Here is an 18060-nt window from a genome sequence, read left to right on the forward strand (position 1 = left end):
GCAGGCTCCAAGCACAGAAGGGCAAGGATCAGGCTCCGGGGAGCTGTGTTCCTGGCTGCCCAAAACATTCTACTGCCTGGCCACAAGAGAGCAACAGGCTCATCCCGCTCAGTGTGTGTGCCGCAGAGGCTGCCATAAATGTACATGGCTCCGCTGGGGCCAGTACATCTCCCTGGGCTTTCACTGACGGCATCAGCAGCAATGACCACCTCTGTGCTTTGGTAGTGAGGGCCGTGCTTCTGTCTCACACAGAAAGCCCAACTGCAGGGAGGCCTTCTAGACCTCAGAGGTGGAGAAAAGGATGAAAGATCTTTCTCCTTCATTGAACATTGAGCTGCTGGTCTCCAAGGAAGGGACGTGTCACTGTGTCACAGCATCAGGGAACAAGTCAACAGCCGAAAAGTCTGCAGCCTTAGAACATCTGTGGAGTACCATGATCCCCTCTGCACTGACCCCACCAATGGCCCTTGACACGAGTGGACATTCAGGCAGAGCACTCTCCCGTGACTCCTGGAAACAGGCTGAGATTTGATACAGCAGAACTTAGAAAAAAAATGGGAAGTGGTCTCTTGAGTTTCCCAGACACTAGGTACTTCAATCCAAATAACTCAGACAGCCCCTTTGTTATCATTGCTGCCCAGTCAGTGGGTAACACCTGTCCCTTAGCCCTAGAAGGTTAGTCCCTCCTCATCCCCTTCAAGGAGGTCTTTTCAAGAAACTCCTGTAGTTATTTCAGGTGCTTGATCCCGGATCCTGGATCCTGGATCCTGGCTGGGTATTCCACCAATGTGGAGAAAAACGTGAAGCGCTCCTAGGTTCTCTACCCCAGACTCTAACCTACGAGGCAGCTTGGGAAGGACATAGTTTTTGAAGCACCACAGCTTTGGGTCAGGAATGTATGGCAACAGCTGGCAAAAAGCACTGTGCAGTGGCCATTAACCAAGCCGCAGCACTTTAGCAACCAGCAAGGCCTTTCCAAGCAGTAGCTCTGCCTATCGTGTGCAGGTAGTAAGTCAAGAGCAATCTAAGTTCACGTCACCTCCGGCCGGCACCCGACCACCTGCTTGCTGCACCAATCGTTCTAAAAATGTGCACCGGCTTTGTTTGAATCAGGAATGGTAAGGTTCAGGGACACAGAAATGACTGTCATGAAAGATGTTTATACACAGAGCCTAGGAAACAGGAAGCAAAGCCTGTCACACAGAGCCACTGGGAAAGATCTGTGTTGGTCAGGAGGCAGGAAGAGAGAGCCCAGAGCCTTTATCGGGGTTTTCATACAAAGGAATGGTTGAAGCGGGTAGGCAGTCCAAGGAAATACAGCATCAGATGGTTTGACTGCTTTTGGTGAGTTCTAGGTCATAGAGATGATCTCTGACTCGCGTAATCCAAGGCAGGAGAAACATTAGCATTGTGTGTAAGAGTTTGGTGAAAGACCAATTGGGCGTGTGGCTCTGGACTGGTAAATTTGTATCAAAAACATACAGGGATTCCTCTGTACCTTCTAGGAATGTGCTAGTCCTGGGAAGGGCAGTCTCTCCAGGATCAAAGTCCCACATGTTAGAGCTTCAAAAATACAGAAAATCCGAACATAGAGCCAACACAAGGCTATGCTGCAGTAAGATACAGTCGCTGGTCGCACGGGCTTTTAGCACAACAAATGTTTCTTTGCCAATATTACATGGCCCATAATGGCTGGGGACAAAGGGTGAGTCTGCGGCTCACTGTAGTCACTAAGGGGCCCAAGACGGTGGTCGACTTTGTGCCAACACGTGCCTCCACAGTCACCAAAGGAGGAGTGAAGGAAGGGCCAGATCGTACCTGTGATTTTACAGCTTCTCAGAAGTGGCAGACAAGTCACATGGCCATGCGTGCTCAACTTCACAGAGGACAGAAAAGTCCAGTCTTTTTTTTTTTTTTTTTGGTTTTTCTCCGGTACCGGGAACTGAACTCACGACGTTGCGCATGCCAGGCAGGCGCTTTTGCCGCTGAGCTAAATCCCCAGCCCCAAAAAAGTCCAGTCTTACGATATGCTAGGAAGGAAGAGAAATGGGATTTTTGCAATTGGCTCTTATGACCACCCTGTCACTTGAATGGAACTTTTCTTTGTTTAAGACAGTTTTCATTCATCCACAAAAGAACAGTGAGGAATACCGAGCACTCCATCACAGTGCCTTTGCTTAAGATAAACCTCGTCACCTATGTGGCCCATGGAGGTATTTGAAACATTTCCCAAATGTATTGCTTTCACCCTATCCCTGAGAGTTGGTGGAGCTTTATTCATAAGTATTTGTGCATTTTACTGAGAAGAAGGGAGCCCAGAGAGATCCTGGGCTATTTGAAACTCAAATCTAGGTCATTCCATTTAAAAGCCAGTGGTTTCACCATTTCTCTGAAGATAAGAACACTCAGCTCTTGACAGATCACTTAAGTCATCCCTAACCTGGCAACTTTCAGCTCCCCCTCATCAGTCCTGCCTTACCCTTTCCAAGTCAGGGCTTTCCCACACCAGCCAGTTCCCTGCACAGCCGCAGTGAGCATCATTAGTCAAGCTCTGTGGTCTTGGGGTTTACAAATTTCCAGGAGCAAGTCCAGCCTTTTGGGGAGAGGCTCTCTGCTGTTTTGTTCGCTGAGATGTTATCACAGGTGAGATCTGTTCTTTATTCCTTTTTATATTTTAATGGAGGAGCCATTGGCTGTCTGGCATTTTGAAAGTTTTCCAGTGGCTGAACATTTACAGAACTATTCTGAACCTGTATTTGCTGATTTTCAAATGCTGATAGTTCCTAAACATTCTGAACTGCACCCTGCTGACCTTTGCACAACTTCCTTCTTTCAGGAGTGCTCACATTTCTGTGGTTTAATCATCCTTTTTACAGCTACTTTAAGAAAGAACAGAGATTTACTAGTAGTATTCCTCCTTGGTGCCAGAGGATGTCAATCTTTAAAAACAGAGGATCGTTCTTTCTTTAAGGAAATGTCAAGAACTCTGGAGAGTGTGTCTGCAAGGCTGGATTTCTGTTGGCCCTGTGCTCTTGGGCAAAGCTCTGATGGGCTTTTGCATCGTGTGTGTATGTAGAGATAATGTATTAGTTTCTCACTGCTGGGACACAATACCCAACACCCACTACTTCAAGGGGGAGAGATTTATTTTGGCTCATGTTTCTGTCCGTGGTCAGCTGGCTCCCAGGAAGAAACAGCATGGCCAAGGAGCCTGGTGGAGGAAAACCTGCTCACCTCATGGCAGCCGGAAATAAAGAACAAAGGGAGGACCTGAGGGGCATATCAATAAACCTTTCCAGGCCACAACCCAGTGACCCACCTTTTCTGAACAGGCCCACCCCAACAGCTATAAACTTATCAGTGGACTAATCCACCAATAAATATGGTTGCCCCCCATGAACCTGTCACCTCCAATAAGCACCATCTATGAGCACATGAGGTTTTGGAGGACATCTAGATAGAAACCATAGAAGATAATTATGAGGTCTGATTGAAAAATGCAGGGAATGTTTTAAAACTATTACAGCAAAAGATCTATATCATTAATCACCTTCAAAATACTCCTTGATGTGAACACACTTATCCTATCATTCTTGCCGCTTTCTGAAACAGTTCTGGAAGTCCTCAGTCATGAGTGTCATTATGAGATGTAACCTACATTATGATGAATCCTGCTCCCAAGTGCCATCCAATGGACAGGCAGGCTCATAAAAACATTTCAGTGGGCCCTCATTCACTTTATTCACTGGACCTGCCACCATGCAACTTCAGCATCTTCCCCAAAGCCAAAATGACCATGAAGGGTATGTATTTTGAATCAGTTTGGGACATTGAGGCAGCCACAACACTACAACTGAAGATACTCATGAAAGAGAACTTCCAGAACTGCTTCAGAAAGTGGCAAGAGTGATGGTTTAAGTATGTCTGAAGCAAAGAGTATTCTGAGTGGAATTAATGAAAATGGTTCCTTTACTGTAATGCTTCTTTTTTATTTCTGTACTTTTCTGTCACACCCTATTCTTAGTTGATGCCTCATACAGAACGCTAGACAGGTTCATTGGCCAGAAAAGGGAAATGTCCTGGCTACTGGTTTCAAAGTTGGAATGGCCATATGACCCAGGACATCACACAGCAAAATACGATGCCATCCCAACAAATTGTGCAAAAAAAAATAAATTGAAGGATGCGTTAGGACAGCAGAGGGCACCGGGGGTATTCTATGAACATATAGGGTCCCCCATCTTTATGGGCTGGCCTCTGGTTGCAATTTCAGGAACTCAGAGAAAACTCTTACCCGAAGTATTTTGCTTGTCTGCTCATTAAGCTTCAGGAAGCGAGAGTCACTGTATTAGTTAGGTACGGATTTGGCTGCTTTAACAAAAGCCCAGTTTCCACAGACTAAAGAGTGTGGTTTATGTAGAAGTCTGAGCTGGCAGGAGGCTTGGAGGACCAGGGTGGTTCTGCTCCACGAGATGACCACGGACATGGATTTCATCCATCTTTCTCCTCCACCTCCCACCAGTTATTGCCATCATTGTTGTGAGCGAAGTCTGCTCAATGCTGTACTCCAAGTCTGTGTCCCAGCTATGGGAAAGTAGGAGGAAGACGTGGGTGTGCCCTGGAAGTTGGCACCATCACATAGCCTTAGCGGCAAGGTAAGAAGGAAGTGCCGTCTAGCTGAGCAAGCTTGTGTTCACCACCTAGCACTTGGGGTTGTGGAAGGGTCAGAGAGTGGATGGGGCTTGTTACTAAACAGAAAGAATGGGTAGTAAGAAACATTTGCCAGGCACTGTCATGAAGGCCTGCTCAGCTGACTATGGCTCAGTGTAGCTTAATTTATCGATGCAATCCTGGAAGCAGGTTTCATGGAGGAAGCGCAGAGAACAAAAAGGCACCGTGTGGGACTGAAAGGTGGACGTGTGCGCTTCTTGGGGATGGAGACCGTAGCTCATGAACCTGGTTCCCTCGGCAGCTACCACAGTGCCTGCCTAGCACCCATAGATCCATCTGTGTCCCCGTTCCAGAAACTAGCCCATATTTGACCTGTGGTGGTAAGCCATAAATGAATCACACAGAATGGATCAGAAAGGGAGACTGACAGAGTTAATGTTCACTTACACTGCTCTTCAGAAATCTACCTTGGCTGGGCCACAATTCCCAGCTAAAACCATTCTCAGACTTTGCCACCATGCTTGCTGGCCTTCATCGATCTCAAGCCCATGGCCGTGGAGATGCTTGTTCACCGTTCCTAGCATTTAGGTAGGAAGAGGAAAAGATGGGGGCCCTGGGTGAAGGAAGTGAGAGTGAGAGTGAGTTTGACACCCAATGCTCCTGCCACTGTCAGAGTTCAGGGATCAGATTTCCTGAGACAGAGGAAGTTCCTGGTTTTTTTCCCAACTGCTGGAGCGCAGGAAGAAAAGAGGGGACTTGGCCGGGCCTGCTTGGAGGTGTCAGCCTTGGCCGCCGGCCTCTGTGCCTGGCGTACCCTCTCTCTGGAATGCTTTCCCTTGGCCCTGGCTTGACACCTGCTCACCCTTCTGGATGCCCGAGAAGCACCTAACATGGCCCTCAGAAGTCAGCCTCATGGGCCTGCTGCTCCGCTTGGACCTTTTCCTTCGTGCCTCTTAGCGCAGTGCCTTTTAGCGCCCTTGGGGTTACTTCCATGAAAGAGATCATTTGTCAAGGGGTCATAAGTGACTCAAGTTGTTTGTATGCCTAGAATCCAAACCGGAAGGAAATTTCCACCTACTCTTCACCGGGATGCAGCTGGAGTTGCCCAACGTGCCCAGCAGATGGCGCAGTTGTTCTCCTTATTTTTCCGCTCCGGCCTAATAAAACAAAGACCAGGACAGAGCGGTGAAGGTGGGGTGAGGGCAGGCCTCCCTCACAACCCAGCAAGGAGAAGCTTCCTGTAACAGAGTCCTCTGTAAGCCCATCGCTTACAGAGCCGCCCCCACCCTACCCCGGGGCCCAGTGCAAAAAAAAAAAAAAAAAGAAAGAATGGGGCAGGGTGGGGTCAGGCCCCCCAAGGACCCCCTGCCCGACTTCCCCAGCCCTGCTTCTGGAGCTGACACCCACTGCGTCCTCCGTGCTCCTGCCCCCTGCTGGCCAGTGCTGGAAATCCCACCGTCAGGGCAGGTACAGCACTTCAGAGTGATAAACCACAGAGAGTTCGGTCCTCAGCCTCTGGCAGGTGGGAGGTCAGGACAAACTCAGATTGGGTTGGTGCTAAATCTCAACTCCATCCTCTCTAAAAAGGAGAAAGGGAGTTTCGTTTTTCCTGACTAGACCTCAGGTATGTGCGAGACGCGCTGCCTCTGTCAGCCCTGCCGCAGGCGGAAGGCCCCTCCTCGGTTCTGCTCTGGCAGGAGGTTCCATGGGGTGGGGTCGGACGCAGGTGGCAAGGAGCCCTGGCTATCTCTCATCCGGGTCATCCCTAGGCCTCCTAACCTGTGTCCCTGCCTCCGGGCTCGCCGTCCTTCCCTTCTCGCCTCCGTCCTTTCGCCTCCCTGCTGCAGGAGCTCCCCAAATGGAATCTAATGCCATTCCCTTCCTGAAATTCTGAAGTGGCTCCTGACTGCCCTGGGAAGAAAGACTGGATTCAGAAAAATGGTCTTTGGTGTCCTTTATAACGTGATTTCTGCCTACATTTTAGTCTCTTGAAGCAAAGGTGAAGAAATGGGCTTGTGTGTGAGTCAAGGGTGTGACGCCCAGGGACGGGAAGGATGGTGGGTCCAGGGTGACAGCGCTGGACAGCCCTGGTCGCCGAGAAGGGAAGTGGGCGCAGGGTGAGGAGGGTGTGGAGGGAGAGAGGAAGAGGGAACAGTGGCCAGCGCTATCCGGTCCCCGGTCTGCCTTTCCCTGAGGGCTGGACCTGGGTCTCGCTCAGCGCTTCATCCCCAGCACCTGGGACAGTGCCTGCAGCTGCAGAAGCTCAGTCCGTGTTTGCTGAATGTATGCACCTGTGTGAGGAAACGAATGAATGAATGGATGAGTGTTCCAACAGGGTTGGCTGGGCGGCAACGTCCGGTGGTCACCAGCCCCTGCTTCTTGCCGGCACTGCTGGAGGATAGTAAGGCCGAGGAGAAAAGAGCTTGACTCAGCTCTTGGCCTGGGCCCAGCTCTAGGGGGAGGGGTGCTGACATAAGGGCAGAAGTCTCAGAGCCTGCGGCGCCCACAGCCTCTGCTGTTTCACCCCGAACCTCCCAGGAAGGTCACCCTGCTGCAGAGCCTAGGTGGCCCTCGGTCCACCAGGAGCCACAGGCATAGCTGCCTGGCCGTCTGTCTCCCAGGATGGCTTTCTCTCTGGCACAGATAGCGCCCAGCGCATCCTCTCCATGTCCAGCAGCCGGTGGCAGAAGACGCCGCATTGCTTCAGCCTCAGCCCAGTCTCTGTCACGACCCCATTTTCTGCATCACTCGCCTCCCCTCCCCTCCATATGGTGGTTTCACTTCAGTGTTCTCTAAAAAGAGCTCCTCCCATCGCTTGGCCTGCTCAGCCGCCTCGCAGATGGAAATCCAGGGCATTTGGAGAAGCTGGAAGTGCTTCCTCCTTGGTTAGCAGGGACTTTGGTTTCTGCAGCGCCCCTGCTGTCGCCACCCTGGGTCATGCTGGTCCTCCTTTCTCACCTGGAACCCTCGGCCAGCCTCTCCCTGGGCTCCCCGCCCTCTGCTTGTCCTCCCCCAGTCTGACCTAGATGCTTTCAGCCTGATTGTGTTTCACGCTCGAAACCTGCTCCTACCCTTCCAGGCTCCTTTAGCTCCAACCAGAAATGGGGACATCATCACCTCCTGCCTCTCCCTGATGCTGTCTGTCCTCACCCATTTAATCCCTCAGCAAGTCCTGCTGGTTCTCGCTCCACATCGGTCCATGTTTCTACTTCTCTGTGCCGGTGTAGTCCACAGCACCATCAGTTCTCATCCACGGCAGCCTCTGAGCACAGAGACTCCTGCCTCAGCCTCCTGGTCTCTTTTCATTCCTACCTCTGCTCACACCAGCCTTCCATCAGTTGCAGGGTCCTCCAAGCTGCAGGTCCTTTGTATTCACCATCCCAGCCCTCCCCCAGCACTGTCTGCCCTGCTTTTCAAAAGCCTGGCTCCTTTTCATCACAGGACTCACCTAGGAGGCCACTCGCTTAGGGAACGCCAAGCTTTTCTCTCCAGAGAAGATTCCTCCTTTGATTCTCCGTCTTGGCATCCATTTTTCTTTTTCCCACTCCCAGTATAAAGTCATATTAGCTTGATGAATTTGCAGTTATACTTATTTATTGACAATACTCACTGTGTGCTCACCTCGGCAGTAGATATACTAAAATTGGAACGGTGCAGAGAAGATTCACGTGACTCCTGTGCAAGGATGACACGCAAATTCGTGACGTGTTCCATATTTTTGACTCACGTGTATAAACATCACGTTGTCTCCCTGGTGTGAGAAACCAAAAGAATAAATAAGGTCCCAAATGTAGAATAGATATTGTGAAATGGGAAGAAACTGTTCATAAAGAAAAGAAGAACCAGGGTAGGGACAAGGGGAAAGGAAAGAAAGAAAAGGAAAAAAAAAAACAAGTTAGTTATACTACTAGTTTCTCTGAGTTCATTGAAAAGAAAGGTTTGTGCTGACATCATTTGGAGAATTTTTTATGCCCATGTCCTGTACTCTGAGTAGCTACTTTGAAGAGAGCAATTGATTGTTATTCTCCTATTCATTATTTTGTTATAAAATTTTGGGGGTTTTCCATAAAATAAAAAAATAAAATGCTTATTGTGTGCCTCCCCATGAATATACCACGTGGGTGAGAAACTTGATCCATCCAACGCTATACTCCCTCGAGGATACAGTGACCAGGTGGATATGCTAAAAAAGTAGCTGTCAGATATGCTCAATGAATGGGTGGAGGATCCGTCCTGCCTCTGCCCCCCTTTCATTAGTCTGTGGCCCGCCACTGTCTAAGCTCCGCCCAACTCCACTGTCTCTTCACAGCCTGCCCTGTGCTTACCTTCCAGCCTCCTTGCTGGTCTGTGGGGAGTTGGGGAAAGGCTCACACAGGCCTGGGTGCTCTTGGGCAGGGAGCAAGCAAAGAGACATTGGGCAAATGTTCTTTAGGATCACTGCAGCGCTTCCATTCTGTGACAGCTGGGTTTTTAAAAAACCTATTATGGGGTTAAACTCTGAACCAGGAAGCCAAGGGGGAATTTTCAAGACAGACGCAACAGCTCTCGCTGTCTCAGATGGCGGGGAAAGGATGTGCAGAAGCCAGAATCCCTGGGGGTGACTGGGACCAGGTGGCTCAGGATGCTAGAGAGAACAAGTCCCCTCCATCAACAAGTCCAAGCACAGGGGCCGTGCACGGTCCAGTTCACACTCTATCCCCAGTGCTAATCACGGTATTAGATCATTGTAGGTCTCCCTGACAAGTCAAGCAACAGCCCTGTGTTGGGGTCCAGAGACCCAGCTCTACCGTCACTGCCAAGGTGCAGTGGCAACACAAGAAAGCCCCTAGGGTCCTTCTGGACCGCAGCCTCATTGGGCAGCATGGGGGTGTCTCTGCCCGCTCTCTTCTTCTCCCCCGGAGAGACCTCACTGAACCTTCTGCTGCCGGCACGCGTGTCCTGTGGGCCTGGCCTCTGCTGTGTCCCCCACTGCTGAGGGCATCTGGCAAAGTCAGCTCCTTTTCTCTGGCTCCCGGGCAGGGTGGCTCTGAGCCTGCTGAGGTCCCTTGCTTCACCCCTCCCGAGGCCAGCGCCAGGAGCTGTCAGGACTAAAGCAGGCTCATCTGAGTCTCCAGGTGAGCGGCCTCCAGAAGCCTTCCCTGGCCACAGCGGGCAGCTCTGGGGTAGGCCTTGGCCTGACACTGTCCACACGTGCCATTCCAGCCTCTGCCTTCGGGCAAACCGAGGACACTGAGTACTTCCCACTGGCGACAGAAATACAAGGGATGCTCAAAAATTGTGATGAATATGTAATGTTTAAAAAGTTATTACAGTAAAAGACATTGCCATTGGACCCTCTCAGTAACTCCCTCTCATTTCAAACACACGTATCCCATCATCCTTAGCACTTTCTGAAGCAGTCCTGGAAGTCCTTTCAAGAGTGTCTTTAGGAGGTATGATAAAAATTAAGGTGAATGTTGCTGCCGAGCGCCATCCAACTGAAAGGCAGGCTCCTTTAAAACACTGTAGTGTGAACGCATCTGTTTTATTCACTGCATCTGGCACCACACAACATCTGGCTACACCCCCAAATCAAAAGGGTCATGAAAGGTAAATGTTCTCACTCAACTCGGGACATCTGGCAACCAGAACACCACAAATAAAGATATTAAAAAAGATTTCCAGAACTGCTTCCGGAAGTGGAAGGATGATAGTGTAAGTGTGTTCAAAGCAGGGGGGCGAGGATGTTGTAGGGGATTAATAGCAATGTGTCTTTTACGGTAATATATTAAAAAATATATTCACCCTGCTTTTCAATCAGACAGTAAACACACTCAGGAGCTCTGTGTGCTTCTGATGAGGCCATTGAGATCAATCTCCTGAGTGGACAGAGCATCTCCACTTAACACTGGGCAGAAGTTATCACAGCAAACACCCAGCAGGCATACACCCTGGGTCCTTGCTTCCTCCCATCCCGTATTCATTGGTCTCAGCACTGATCGGGAAGCAGAGCCCAACCTTGGCTGAGTGACATCTCCAGGCAGGGCATGCAGCTGGGTCTGGCCCCAAGTAAACCAGTTTTGTTTCTGGACAAATGAAGCCACAGAAAGTTACAGTGTGAAAAAAGGCAAAATACCAATGTCAATGGGAAAATGTCTCCCAGAAGTACGGTGGTCAGTGGGCTCCAGGCTGCCTCCCACTGAGATGAGGTCAATCAAAAGCCAAAGGGGATGGGGAGGAGTCTGAGGACCTGTGAGCTTGCGAGGGGCAGTTGGGAGCACAGGAGAGAAACAAGCAGAGGAGGGAAACGAAGAAGGAACCTCAGGAAAGGCTAAAATGAAAGGCGACCTCACAAACGCACAGGATTCAAGGCTGGGGGCCGGGTCAGGAGGGGAAGAGCAGGAAATTCCGGCTGGGTGCTCATGAAGTTCCCTGGCTCTGGAGGTGGGGTTGTAAGGGTTGGTGCTTTCATTGCAAGGGCCTCCAGGGGTGACCTGTCCCTCTGTCAGGCTTCATCCTGGACCCTTTTCCTCTGGACTTTCCTGCAGGTGAGCAGATCCATGCAGACCAGAACCAGATGCCCCTAGGATAACCCTCTCCAGGGCCCAAAACCCAGTCTGACTTAGAACCCTGGGCCCTGTGACATACATGTCCTGACCTCAGCTGACATACCATCTTTTTCTAAAGCTCCCAGCAGGTCTCATTTTCCAAGCACCAGTGAATTTGTGTAGCAGGAACACTTGTTCTGAAGGAAAGCCAGAAGCCAGCAGCTGCTGGTCTCAACTCCTGCTCTCAGGAGCTGCTCTCCTGCTCTCCTGCTCTCAAATCCTAGCCCAGGTTGCCAATGCTTTCTTTCCTGGACACTGCAGGCCTGGCTGTGCCCTACTTTGTGGCATCGTCTGGCGGGGGTCCTTTGTGCTCATCACTTAGGAGACACAAGGCAAAGCTGTCTCCTCTGTAGTCACAGCACGGCTTCAAAGTGCCCACTCCCTTGAGTTCCAGCGACTATACCAGTTCGGTATACAGCATCTTTCACCAAGACTCCTGAAGTCCTGCTATAACCTTCCCCACTTCTGTTTTCCCTGAAACTCATTCTATACCTAGTAGCCAAGTGTCACTTTAAACCCCTTAGATGTCCTACGCTTAAAAGCTGCCAGAGGGCTCACTGGACACCTGCTCTCTGTCCCAGTCTCAGAGGCCGCTGTCCCGCTCGGGTGGGCACCTTCTCCTTTGTTCATTTGCTCCAGCCTTGCTGGGCTCCCCGCTGCTCCTCTACCACGTGAAACTCTTTTCTGCGCCTCTGTCTTTCCTCTCCCAGGAGTACACTTCTCCAGACCTGCTTAGGGGGAGGGCTCTGCTTTGTCTAAACACAGCCTTCCCAAAGGCTTCCTGGACCACCCAATCCAATGCACTGTGATTTTGTTGCTGTTGTTGTTCTCTATCACACTTTCTGACCTGATTTCTAGGTGCTGTCTGTCTCCTCCCACAAGAAGGCAAGTTCAAAGTAGGCAAGAGAACCTTGCGTGTAATTTTGGCTGTGATTGCTCCACCTGCTAGAACTTGAATTCCCTTCTCTTCAGAGCCCCACAAGAGCTGTATCTGCATCACCTCTCCGCATCTGCTCAACGAACACCTTCCTTGGGCGAGAACCCACAGCCCTTTCCTTCTGTTGTTTGAAACTTGCTAAGACTTGCAAATTAAAGTGCAGATCTGATCTCAGAGGGGGAGAATCCCCGAGCTGATTGGCTCCTCTTTCCTTTGATGCTGAGCCCTTTGATTTCTTCTACCTGCCTGCTGCCCCACCTCACTCCATCTGCCGGCGCACTGGGACAGACCTCTGGGCCCAGCCCTCCTCCCCTGCCATTCCTCCATCAAAGGAAGGCAAGGTCCACCCGGAACCACCTTGGCTTCTCTGAAGCAAACACACTGTAGCAGAAAACGGAGACAGAAATAAAGGACACAGAGGCGGGGACTGGGCTATCCAAGGCCTGGTCTCAGAAGTCAGCTGAGAAGATGGTTCTGAGGGCGCCTGGCCCAGTGGCTCAGAGCACTGCCAACACAGTCTTGGCCAGACTTTTCCCTGGGCAGCCAGCCGTCTCAGCCAAGCCAGAAGTCTGGAGAAAGCCCCAGGAAACTGTTTTCACGCCAGCTTTATTTTGGACTCATCCAGGGGTCGGGGGCAGGACTTTGAGCTGGTCCCGTATCTTATTTCCTTGTCTCTATGTCTTGTCCTAGATCTTGAAAGTCCTTGGATAATTTGAGAAAGAGAGATAATGACTAATATTTGTGAGCATTTCTGCAGGCCAGATACTGTTCTGAGCTTTTTCATTTCTTGGAATATTTTGTTCACACTCATCTGAGAAATAAAGATTATTCTCACTTAAAACTTCCTTTTGTTTTGCTTTTTTGCAGTACTGAGGCTTGACCCCGGGGTAATTTTTTTGTAACAGATAAGAAACCCGGGGTACAGAAACATTAAGTAACTCACCCTAGGTCAACAGCTGCTAAGGAGAACCAAACTTGCTCCCATGTGATCTCATTCCAGAGTTTGTGATTTTTTATCCCTTCCTCTATGTCTTGAGCAAGATAAGCGAGAAAGAACGTACCCTGGGAAATGGGAACTCCTAGCAGCTCTGTACCTCTTAGCATTGTTCAGTCCTGGGGATGCAGGAGTGCCCAGCTGAGATCGCTTCCTTCCGGGAGTGATGTGCCCGGCGCACTGCCCGCCAGAAAGGGGACACAGATGTTTAGACACAGATGTTTGTTGGAGAAGGAGTGAAGAAGGCTAGGATGGTAGAGGAGGTGGAGTTCTAAGTGAGAGCTTACTGATCATTCTATTAGTAAAACAAATAGCTAATGTTTTTGGAGATCTAATCTCGAGGGAAGTGTGTACGTAGCATTTCAGATATTAACTGAAATCCCCTCACTGTCAAACCTCTATGACCCCCAATGATCCACACCACCGGAGTTCTGACCTTTGATCCCCTCCACTCTGGGTCAGGGCTGGTCTGTGTGGCTAAGACTGATCATATGCTTGAAGTGGCCATGCACGAATCCACTGCAGCTTTGTCTCTGTTCTCCTCCATCATTCAATCCAGGGAAAGCAAGCCACCACCTGGTGAGGACGCTTAGCAATCCTGGGTGGCCTGTGTAAAAGGACCTGGTGCTCTGGCCACAGCCACACAAGGGACACAACCTAGAAGTGGCTTCCCTGGCCCCATTAGACTCAGCCTGTGTTGCAGCCCCAGTTCTGGTAGCATCTTCCTGAGAGAAGTTGAGCAGAATTGCTCCATGGGAAACCGTTGGATTCCTGACCTGTAAAAACCATGGGAGATAGTAAATGGTTGTTGTGGTTTTACACCACTGAGTTTCAAGGTAGTTTATTATGAAGCAATACATAAATAAATAAATAGTATATGAACCCATTCAATCATCATAATAAGTCTACAAAATAGATTTTCTAATTATCCAAAGTTACACTGGTGGAAAGTGGAAAGTAGAAGGTGGAAAACAAAGAATTCTAGCCTGGGAAGTTCAACTCCAAGCTTGCCCTATGAATGATCATGTGATAGTGTCTCTGCCACCAGAAGTTTTCTGGGAGAACTAGCAGATGGCATTGTTGGGCTTCCTAATTTGGCCAATCTTCAATATGGTCTTATTAAAATTTAAAACTGCTAGGGCCTTTCCCTAAATATTTTGACTTATTAGGTTTAAAAGCGAGCTTTCGCTGATTCAGCACAAGCATCTCAAAACTCACTAGGAATTCTCTTGTGGCTATCAGGACAGGTTAGATTATGAGACTGTAACCGGAAATACCCAGGCCGTACCTCACAGAGGTTCATTTCTCACTTCTGCTTCAACCTGATTCCCTATGAGTAGTCTTTCTCCACCTTGAACTGCATCTCCTAGAGCACATGGCTTCCTAAATCACTGCTGCAAGGCAAAGGAAAGAAAAGAGTGCTCATGTGATGTGTCTGTAATGGCTAAGCTTAGAGGTAACTTACACCATGCCCATTCATGTTTCTTGGCCAAGCCAGTCACATGACCCTAACACAACAGCAGGGGAAGCTGGGAAATTGGAAGAGCAAATGAGTATGTATCTGGTAAGCATAGTAGTGTTCCCTCCACATCCATTAATTTGACTGTAACAATATAGTATTTTGTTCAAAGTCTTTCCTCTGTATGTCCATCTTGATCTCTCAGCTGAATATAAGTTCTTTGATCTAAAAATAACCTTTAATTTCTCCTGTCCATGGTTGATCACCTAGCCCAGTGGTGGTGAGCCTATGGCATGCATACCGCAGCCAGTTGATTCTTATCTCTGAAAGCTCTAAAAGGTTTCCCATCACAGAACCATTGCTAACTATGTTCTTCTAGATATACAGGTGATGCAATTGCTCTAAAGAAGTGAAGAGTGACATTGTGACACAGTCCGACAGGTTTGGGTGCAAATCCCAATTCTAAGTGTTCCTCAGCAAGTTTTCTGAGCCTCAGCGATTTTGTCTGTAAAACAGCAATGACAGTGACTACGTGTATGTGTGTGTGAGTGTGTGTGTGTGTGTGTGTGTGTGTGTGTGTGTGTGTGTACGCATGCTGCAAATTAAACCCAGGGCCTTATGAATGCTAAGCATGCACTCTACCACTGAGCTAAGTTCCGGATGGTGATGACTACCTTACAAAGTAATTTACAATATGGATTACCTGCCACACTTCAGGCAACCAGAAAGAGGCTCAAAAATGATAGCTATTAGATATTGTACAGTTTTGCAAGTTATGACTGGTAAAAAAGAAAGAAATATAAATATAATTCCATTAACTACATAGATACATGAGGTTTTTTGAAACTGGGAATTCTTATTTTAAAAAAAGGAAATGTAAAATGGTAGCTATTATGTTGCTTAACCAGAGGCATTAAGAAGGATGCATTTCTAGGGGCCTGAGAGCCCCTTGACGTTACGTGTAAATATTCTGTGTGCACATGAATACATAGGGATCTTTGCCTACTCTTATTCTGGTTTATTTATGAAAGCACGTACATTCTCAGTGTAAACTGTGTGAATATTGTGGATTATGATAGCTGATGCTTATCAAATGCCTCCATCTCAAACACAGACCCTGCTCTCCATGCTTTGGATCCCTGACTTGTTTCACTCTCACCCGAAACCCACAGTAGGTCTTACTATTATCATCCTTATCTTACACATGTAGATGCTGATCCGTGGAGACATTAAGTTGCCATAGGTCCCACAGCCAACAAGGAGCCCAGTTAACCTCACCTCCAATGTGACAGCCCAAGCCCAGAGCCCAGGTCCTCTCTCAGAGGTCCTCACAGCCATCGGCACTGCCCAGGAATGCGTTAGAAGGGCACATTCCCGGGTCCCAGCCCCCATACATAACCCCTCCAGGGGATTCTGAGACCCCTGCGCTCTGCTATTACACAGCTTCCCTACCCCACCCGTCAGTGCTCCTGGCTCTTAGTGGAGGCTGGAGTTTGCTAAATGAGCAAGTTAACATGGTTACTGACTAATAACTCCTGCTCAAAGTCCTTTTCTTGCATCTGTTGTCAGAGGCGTCAAAAGAAAAGAAAGTTTGCTTGCTTTGGAAATGCTTTGGAAAATGCACACACTTGCCTTGGAAAATGCACACACTTGCTTTGGAAAATGCTTTCCTTTGTCCTGCTAGGGTCACTTGCACCCTCCTCTCTCCTTAAACTGGACACTTGGGCCATCAGAGCCGATCACTGGTCAAAACCAGCCAAAGCCCCTCGCTGCCAGCGTGCCAAGGAGAAGGCACCTAGTGTCTGCCTGTATCCTGGGGGATGCTATTTCATTCCTTGCCTGAACCACACAGCTCAAATGCCTGTGCAGCAACAGATTGCAGCCTTGACTCTGCAGGCCTCTGGCCCAGCTGTTCCCACCTCGGCACTGACCCCTTCTCTGTGCTTCCTCCCCGGTCCAGATGGCAGCAGACACAGCAGTAAAGACAGCTCCAGGCCAGCGGCTCCCAAGCCAGCTGTGTATTTGATTAACAAGAGAGCTGAGCAGATGCAGCTTATGGGGAGGACTCTCAAAGGCAGCGAGCGGACAGCCACAAAATGCCAGCCTGTTTTGTCCTCAGCCCGGCCCAGGGAATCTTTCATGTTGATTCTGATGCCTGTTAAGTGGTGCCATAATGACAGCTGCTATGACTGACTGCTGTGTGTGGCCAGGCGTCGGGCACTGAGACAGCCCTTTGGTGGAGCTTGTGGTGGTATTATCATGCCTAAGTTACGCATAAGGAAACTGAGGCCTAGAGTGGCCACAGAGACGGTAAGCAGAGAAAAGAGGAGAGGACTCAGACCTGGGTCTGTTGGACCTCCCTGCCTACACAGCTACCCACTGCCCTAGACAGGACAAAGCAGTATGGTCCACTTGACCTTGGGCTGGCGCTGTCCATCAGGGGTTCTGCCTTCCTCCCCAACCTCCTGGAAACATCTCACAAAAGGCTGCTAATGTTCACTATTCATTGCACAAATTGTGTCTTTGTTTAGGATTGTGGTATTTTGTTTGCCATCAGCTTTTGGCTTTAGTTTTCATTTTGAACATATTTTAGAATATTAATTATGTTAGTTCCTGAGCTTTCTGGTACTTCTTAAAATTCTGTACCCAAGTCAAGCATCTGACTCACCTTCTCCTGTAATTGGCAAATGGCAAAATGGAACTCTGAAAGTTGAATTTTTTTCCTTCAGGGACAGGTGACATCTCCAAATGTCCTCAGCCCTAGGATATCAATACCACCTTCTTCTCCTTGATCCAGATGAATGGACAGAATATGCAGATGCCCACACCGGGAGTGCAGCTTCTCCAAACTCTCTCATGCTGAGCACATAGCTACCGCCCCCTCCTGTCAGCCTAGACAGAAAGAATATGCAGATGCGGCTGCAGGATTCCGGATCCAGGAGAGATGAAGCAAGCCTGGAGATGTCCACGGGCTCATCATATTCCCTCTCCCCTCTGTTCCTCACCGCAAAACACCCTTGCATCCTTGGACACATTGAAGAGGTGATTTGAGGCAAATAAACCTCCCCCTGCCCCATCTCCTTGGAGCTTGCTTTGAATAAAGTCTTTTTTCCTTTTCACCAAAAATTAATGGCCTCCTTTGCCTTGGTCAGAGGTGGCAAATAGACTTGTGTGGCTGGAACCCTGTGCCGGGCCAGTTGAGCCCTACAGGCTAGGCGCTGACACAGAGCAAACAAATTGCTGCTCACGTATAGGTGTACAGATGAGGACACGGAGAGTGCAAGAGCAGGGGCGGGTAACCTACCTGACGTCACACTGCAGGTGGCAGTGGCTGAATTCAGTCCCAGCCCTCGCAGGCCCCAGGGTCTCTGTTCTTCCCACTACCCAAGGCTGCCCCAGAGCATTTCCTTAG

General features: G+C 49.3%; 1 protein-coding gene across 2 annotated transcripts in view; it reads left to right on the forward strand.

Moving 5' to 3' along the window:
* The window catches only part of Commd9 (COMM domain containing 9), a 36246-nt gene extending 18493 nt beyond the window's left edge, over window positions 1-17753 (forward strand). The window contains exon 7 of one of the 2 annotated variants that reach the window (XM_005384120.2): window positions 17378-17753. The gene's annotated coding sequence lies outside the window, so the exon portion shown is untranslated. Of the gene's footprint in view, window positions 1-12116; window positions 13037-17377 lie in introns of those variants that run through there. The other variant, XM_005384119.2, reaches the window with a different exon arrangement.
* The last annotated feature ends 307 nt before the right edge of the window (window positions 17754-18060 follow it).

Source organism: Chinchilla lanigera, unplaced genomic scaffold (assembly GCF_000276665.1).
Source record: "Chinchilla lanigera isolate Chin_1 unplaced genomic scaffold, ChiLan1.0 scaffold00021, whole genome shotgun sequence".
NCBI classification, from domain to species: Eukaryota; Metazoa; Chordata; class Mammalia; order Rodentia; family Chinchillidae; genus Chinchilla; species Chinchilla lanigera.